The following is a 7,103-nucleotide window of genomic DNA, read 5'->3' on the forward strand; positions in this document are numbered from 1 at the left end:
AGTCTATTCAGGCCCAACTCTCATCCAACACACCAAGCTGAAGCTGCTCTGAGCCTTCCCATCCCCCCTGCCTGGCCTGGAGAGTTGCTCCCCTAGGGCTCATGGCCCCTCTGCCCTTCACTGGAGCCACCTCCAAAGCACACCTCCTTGGGGATCCTCCCCTCCACTCTGCCTTCAACAGCCCTGCCTCTGTGCATCCACTGGCTTTCTTCTGCATCTCGTCAATGGGCCTGATTCATCACTTCAAAGAAAAAAAGAGATGGAACTTGCCACTTCTGCTAGCCTACCTCTGCTGCTGTCCCCAGATCCTTGAAATAAAATGGCACTACTGCATTCTAATCAGGTGGAAGAGAGAGTTTTTTGTTTCCTTGCCACTTCCAGGAGTGTGAATCTGCCCAGGGTGTAGGCTGCACCAGACATTTGGGAAGCAAATGCGATCTTTCATTGAAGCTATCAGTACTTCTCTCCTCACAGCTTGCCAGCAGCTGGAAGCACTCTATGTCAAAAGCTGTAGGATAAAGACCTCCAGAGTTGTCTGTTTGGGTCAAAGCAGAGCCCTGGGCACTAGAGTAGAGATAGAAAAAGTCTGGCCTCAATGTGTGTTTAACCCACTGCTGGTCTCCTTGAACTCTGTTGGACACTCTAAAACCAGTCTCGCTTTTCTGGAAGCAGGAAAATGAGCTCCTGAGTTATCACAGGTGCCCTGGGACCCTGCTGCAGTTGGGGCAGAGAGGAGGCCTAGCTCCCTGCCACTTTCCCACCCTCTTACTCCCCAACCCCCAGTTGGTATGCTGAGTGTGTCACAGCTGAAGGCTTCCAGTGCCCGCTTCCCTCAGACAGGGTCCTCTTCCACTGCCTCAGTCCTTTGGGTGACTCCTGCTCCGGGCTATTCCCTGACGGGCATAGCAATCCCGGGGGCTGGAGTAGCAGCCCCTGAGTGTGCTCACAGGCTTCAGGTGCCATGCTGTGTGCACACAATGCAGGTGAGGTCCCTGTCCTCTAACACAGGGGCATCCATACTGTACCTGAACCTCGGGTGCAAAGCGTGAGCTGCAGTTAGTTCTCCTATAAAGCAGCTTCTGTTCTGCAATAATCTCTCCCAGATCTCAGCATCCATCAGACTGACTGAAGGGTTTATTTCTACCTGCCTCCCCAGCCCCAAGCTGTGACTTAAGCCCATTTCTACCTAGTTACAATGTCCCCTCCTGGGATCACAAGGTAGGGGCAGCAGAGACAGACAGCTGTTCCCCTAGGTCCTCATTCTGACTTTGGCTAGGGAGGGAATATGGTTTGATTTCCACTTTTTATGTCATGTAGAAAATATTTGTGCTGCCCACTCCACACAGGAAGTGGACAGGAAGGGGATTTCGGGGAACATAGTTTCAGCCCAACCTAGGTGGTAGAGCCCAAGCTTCCCTGTCCGTTAAAATGACAACGTGTCTAGCCTTTAAGCTTATTTAAGGGCTATGTGAAAGATATCCAATGCAGGTCTTCTCATAAAATGAGATGGGCTCACGACTGTTTTTGTAAGGATGAAATGATAGTTTCACACGGAGTTGCCATTCTGCAGAATTTCCTGAATGTTCTCGAAAAATACGACAGACTCTGCAAAAGCCTAATCAACCTCAGCGTAGTTAAGCAATTGCTAAGCAACATGAATTAAGGATCACATTTAGTTGGCCCGAATCATCTAACAAGTTTTGCTTCCACCCCCATTGCATTCCCTTTCTCCACATTCTGAGTTCTAGTATAATATTCAGCTTCTTTTCTCTCTCTCTCTCTCTTTCTTTTTAAGTCAAATGAAATATTTTATGCAAAGAAACATCTGTGTGCAGTAGGCTTTGGTCCCATCTCAGTCATTCAGGGCCCCCTGAAGAACAAGTTGCAGCTTTTATTTGCCGGTCTTTAAGGCACAGCAGAGTGTTAAGTATTCTTTATTATACTGAATATTTGTAGGAGGATCTGGATGATTTTTGTAGTGTATTCATTGAAAGTGATATTAAGGAGGTTTTGTGGAGATAATGTATTTCTCTAGCCATGTAAATAGATCATGATCTATATGCGAATGCAGCAGGAATACAAAATAATACTCCATTAACTGTGAAAAGCACATAAAACCCCATACCTGAAATAAATTTATTGGTGTAAGCAAATATTGGCACAGAACAGAGGAAGGAAGACCACCAAAAAATCCTGGCAAAATAGATTCTTATTCTTTATTTGTGGTGCCATAAAAGCAAACAACAGCACTGTAGTCTAGAAATACTGGTGACTGAGAAATAAAAGCAATAGAAGCAAAATGAAATATGTTCAATACTCTACGGGCGAGCAAAAACCAAACAAACAAAAACCTCACACATTTGACTGGTTTTCCCCCAGGTCCCTCTGCTGCACAGCGATGCCCGAGCAACACTGTGAATGTGGGTACAAACCCAGTAAATGACACAGGTGATGTCATCCTGGGATGATCTCCATATGTGTGGGAGATGTTGTGAGGACACAAACAAGCACAGGTCAGAGAGTCATTTTAATTAAATCCGTCATCTGTGTCTAGTGGTGAATCGGGACAGCCTAAAATCTTCAGTGCATCATTTTGGGGTTTACATTTTCCTCATAGAACCCTCAAACCCTGGCCTCCCATTTCTATAATGTCTGAGAGTTCATCTGAGGGAAATCCAGTGTATGCTACCAGCCTATCCTCAGCAAGTGGATTCTGTGATCTGCATGCTGTATCCTCTGGTACCCAGGGTTTCCACATCTTTCTTCCCCAGGTGCTGTCCCCTGTATGATTCCTTGGAGTTTAGCAGCACTCGGACACAAATAAACAAATTTCCTGGAGAATTAGAGCTTGCATAATCAAAGCATGAGCATTAGAATGGAAAGGCAGGTTTGGAGAAAAGCCAAGTCCAGAAACTGTTCTTATGGGACCAGAATAGCAAAGGTAAACCACTGGTTCTCAGACCAGTTTCATATCCAGCTTGTTATTATGCTATTATTTTTATTCATCCTTTGGTTACATTTTTCTGTGGATGCTCAAGACCAATTTAAAGTGAGATCTGTGTTAATTAAATTTATCGCGTCTATTGAGGTCAATTCAGTATCCTCAAGATTTACCTTGGAACCACGTACAGCACCACCTAGCTCCTCTGTCAGTGTCACCCATCAGGCTGGGTCATGTTCTTGCTTGTCCACATTACTGGGGCCGGGGAGATGGCTCAGTGGAATAAGTATTTCCCTGGCAAGTAGAAGGGCCTGAGTTCAATTCCCCAGTTATGCAAATATAAATAAATAAATAAATAAATACCTTGCTCTTTAGGAAAACATAGGAGACCTTACCTTTAGTGACCCTTCTCTGGCACACCATACACTGTTCATTCCCATCCTCTTGGTTACAGCAATCTCCCTGCTCAGGAGATTGGGTGATTCACCCAATCTCATTGTGATCTCGTTGAGAATGTTCCCTCGGTCCTAGGTCCTCATTCATCTTGCAAGTCCAGGGTCAAAATATTGGCTGTTCTCTCAGCACAGTTCCCTTTCCAGATCCAGCTTCGAAGCTTCAGTGGTTAAACATCTAGAAGGGAAGGCCAGTGACTTGGGGACAGTGAGCTAAACTATTATAAATGTATCCAAATATCAAGCACTTCAAAACACAAAGTCCAGCTCAAGTGCTGGTATTCCTTACCAGCCGTGGTTGTCCTTGGAGTTGAATCCCTGTAGAATGTTAACAGACAAGAGTTATATATGTTTAAAAAGAAAACTTGAGATCAAAAGGCACACATAGTATTTTAGCACAACAATCATGATGGATTATTTTATAGGACATGTAAATACCCCGCATAGTATAGAGCAGAGTGACACAAATGTAATATATACAACACAAAGAGCCTTTAAATTTATGTTTTGACAGGTGGCCTCATGCTGGTTGGGCATATACCTCTAATCACAAGCAGCCAAAGCACAAGAGAAAGGTAGATATCTGAGTCTAAAAGAAAAAGTTGTCACCATAAACAACTTCAATTTTACATCTTAAAAGGCCTGTACATCGGGAAGGCATGAATATATTTAGTTCATCAGCAAACTGACAATAATGGATGCTATAGATAAACAAAAACCTTTGTCTCTTAATTTATTTTTATACCCAAAGCACCACTTAATGAGAAAAATTTATTGTTTTATTTATAGAAAACAATTTGTCAATGACTAGTGTAAATATATCACAATAGCATATTTATCATTTACTGGGGCTTCTCCATAAGGCTATGGATAATTTTGGAGTCCCCTTAGTGAATAAGGACTAGAAAAATATTTCCAGCAGCAGCTTCTTTATTCAAGTTCCTAAACCTAAGGGGGCTCTAGTTTTGATGACCTATGAGAAGTAGATCATAAAAATTAACAATTTATCTTCATCTTGATATTTTCATTTTTATTATTTTAAAGAGAAAAAAGAAAAGAAAAGCAATGATAGAGTTTCAAAACAAGGCAATAGAAGACTAGCAATGGTTAATGTATTGAGTATTGCTATTTTCTTTCTTTCTTTTTTTTTTTTTTTCCAGAACTGGGGGTTGAACTCAGGACCTTACGCTTGCCAGGCAAGTGCTTATTCTACTGAGCTATCTCCCTAGACCCAAGTATTATTTTCAAAGTAGCTGCTCAGATGACAGATGGGAAGGCATAGGCAACACATTAGTTCTGATCAATGAAAGAGCCCCATGTTGTTGTGCACAGACGGCAATGCGTGTTACATGTATAAAACCAATTGTTACAATGTTGCATTCAGATAGCAACCGAAGTGGCAGCATATCTTATTTTAATGATATCTTTCCCTCATCCAATTTAAATTGTAAACAAATATTTCAAAAATCCAATGATGTAAAAGGAAGAATTGCTGTGTTCAAATGAAACAACATTTATGGATTGGACAGACAGACAAATGAGAACTACACTTAATTGAATGATAACTCTCTCACAGTTTTTTTATGTCTGTATCTATATAAAGGGTAGTCAGAACATATTGTAGGTAAGTGAACAGAGATTTCTTATAAGAATTAGAAGGAATAAAAAACCTTTACCTGTATTAATATATCCTTTTCCTTTTATCTCAGTAATACATGCATTTTATTATTTATTAGATTTTTAAGCTGTTTCAATAAGTTTTTATAAGCTGTGAACACTAACAAATCATTTCTCACACAGAACTGGAACCACATGGTATAAACTCAGATGGTAAAAAACAGATGGCTGAGCTAACATTAATACACACCATTATTTTATCAGTTATATCATAAAACAAGTTGTGTAGTAGCCAAATATTTAGTTACACAGCTAAAAACTCATGTAAAATGTTAGACATCTGCTCAGTTCATTAGCAGAAATACACTTTCTCACAAGAGGTTTGGAAGACAAGTGGAGAAAAACCACACCTCAACCAAGATAAGTTAGTAAACACTTTCTTATAAGTATGGAAAAAATACAGGAATTCCAGAATTTTTATGACTAAGAATTATTTTAGGTACAATAACAAAGCATCTATATCTTTTAAAAATATTTACTGAATTAAAAAATACACTCTACATGTGCTTCACAAGACAAAAGCGACATTTTACTGAAACTACTGAATATCCCCCTCCCAGTCTGTTTTCAGGCCCTGCCTGGTAGGCTGCACCTCAGAATGCAGGCAGCAAATTACTGTCAGGCGTTTTGTCTGAAGCATTAAAGACGTGTGCTTCTAAGGCAATGTAGAGTTTCAAAATGGAAGTTTCCCCCAATAGCACATAATAAAATCATAGAAAGACATTACATAATCACCATGACTTGGTAATACTTGGAAAGAACAATCAATGTTTAAGAAACCTGGTGTACACTGGTATGAGTAAAAGAGACATAAACATAAAGTGAACGAGCAAATAGGCACCCAGGCCCTACAATGTTGGAGGACTGCAGGAATAAACCTCAGGTCTAGAGTGCTTGTAGTTCCTGCGAATCTGGTTCGACATGATACTAAAACTGTGAAAGCACTGTGCTGGGTATTTTGGTACCTAAAATTGTTAAATTTCTTATATCTCCTTAAGATTCTGGCATGGGGAGAATCAGAGAGCTGTGCTTCAGGGAATTCAGTTGATGCAAGCTGTAGTTGTCCCAATACATACATCTTAACCCAAACACACTATTTGGAAGCTTCATTAGACTTATTTGCCAAGCCAACATATGAACTAATTTAAAGAACAGTCAGGTCCCACCTCCAGCTGCAGGTCCAGCGAAGGCACCCCAGTCTTGCTGTATGCAACAGGTGTCCCTGTGATGGTTGGAATCTTTAAGGCAGTCACATTTTAGGGCAATACTTCTCGAGATATGAAAGTCACTCGCTCTTAAAAGCTCCGCGCCACTTTTGTCTTACGAATTGCACTTCCTCTTCATATTCCATCCCATCTCCAGCTAATGCCAGGGCAGTGAGCACTGGGGCTCTCCCAAGGCCTGCAGCTGAGTGGGCAGCAGTACAACAACCGGGTTCTTCACAGACCTTGATTTTCACAAGATTTAACCGGTCGTTGACAATCTGGCTGGATGGTGGTGCACCACCATCAAAGGGCTGATCAAAACCACGAATGGCTTCTTTCTCCACAAGAGCAGTGTCATTCCCTGTTTCACAAACTCCTAATGTTGTGGGAACTCCATGCTTCTTAGATTCTCCTATACACTTGCTTAAGGTTGTATTGTGTGTGATGAGAAAGCTCATGCTCTTGTATGTGACTTCCACAAGAGTTCAGTGGTTCATTTGAGCCATGTTAATTTAGTTATAAGAACACTCGAAAGAGTTACCAAAGAATTTTAAAACTTGAATAAAAGATGCTGGAGTCTACTTCAATACACTCTGCTTGAACTTTGCAGGGCTTTGAGCATGGCTCAGGGAGAACTGGGGCTGAAATGAATCTCTTCATGTGAAGCAGCAATCCTTTGATTCAGCAATATTGAGGCAAGAGAAAACACTAAGTTTTACCCCATCCAGATCAGAACTCTCATAAAATGCTGTAAGATGTCAATTCATCGTTTCTGTGTCCACATGAGTCACTCTTCCGGGCTTCTTGGTAGAGCAGTTAGGAATCTCT

General features: G+C 41.4%; 1 pseudogene; it reads right to left on the minus strand.

The window, feature by feature from the left end:
* Positions 1-6,355: 6,355 nt before the first annotated feature.
* Positions 6,356-6,733, minus strand: LOC111817970 (annotated as a pseudogene).
* Between the last annotated feature and the right edge of the window lie 370 nt (positions 6,734-7,103).

The sequence above is a fragment of the Octodon degus genome, unplaced genomic scaffold, assembly GCF_000260255.1.
Source record: "Octodon degus isolate 3935 unplaced genomic scaffold, OctDeg1.0 scaffold00076, whole genome shotgun sequence".
Lineage (NCBI taxonomy): Eukaryota > Metazoa > Chordata > Mammalia > Rodentia > Octodontidae > Octodon > Octodon degus.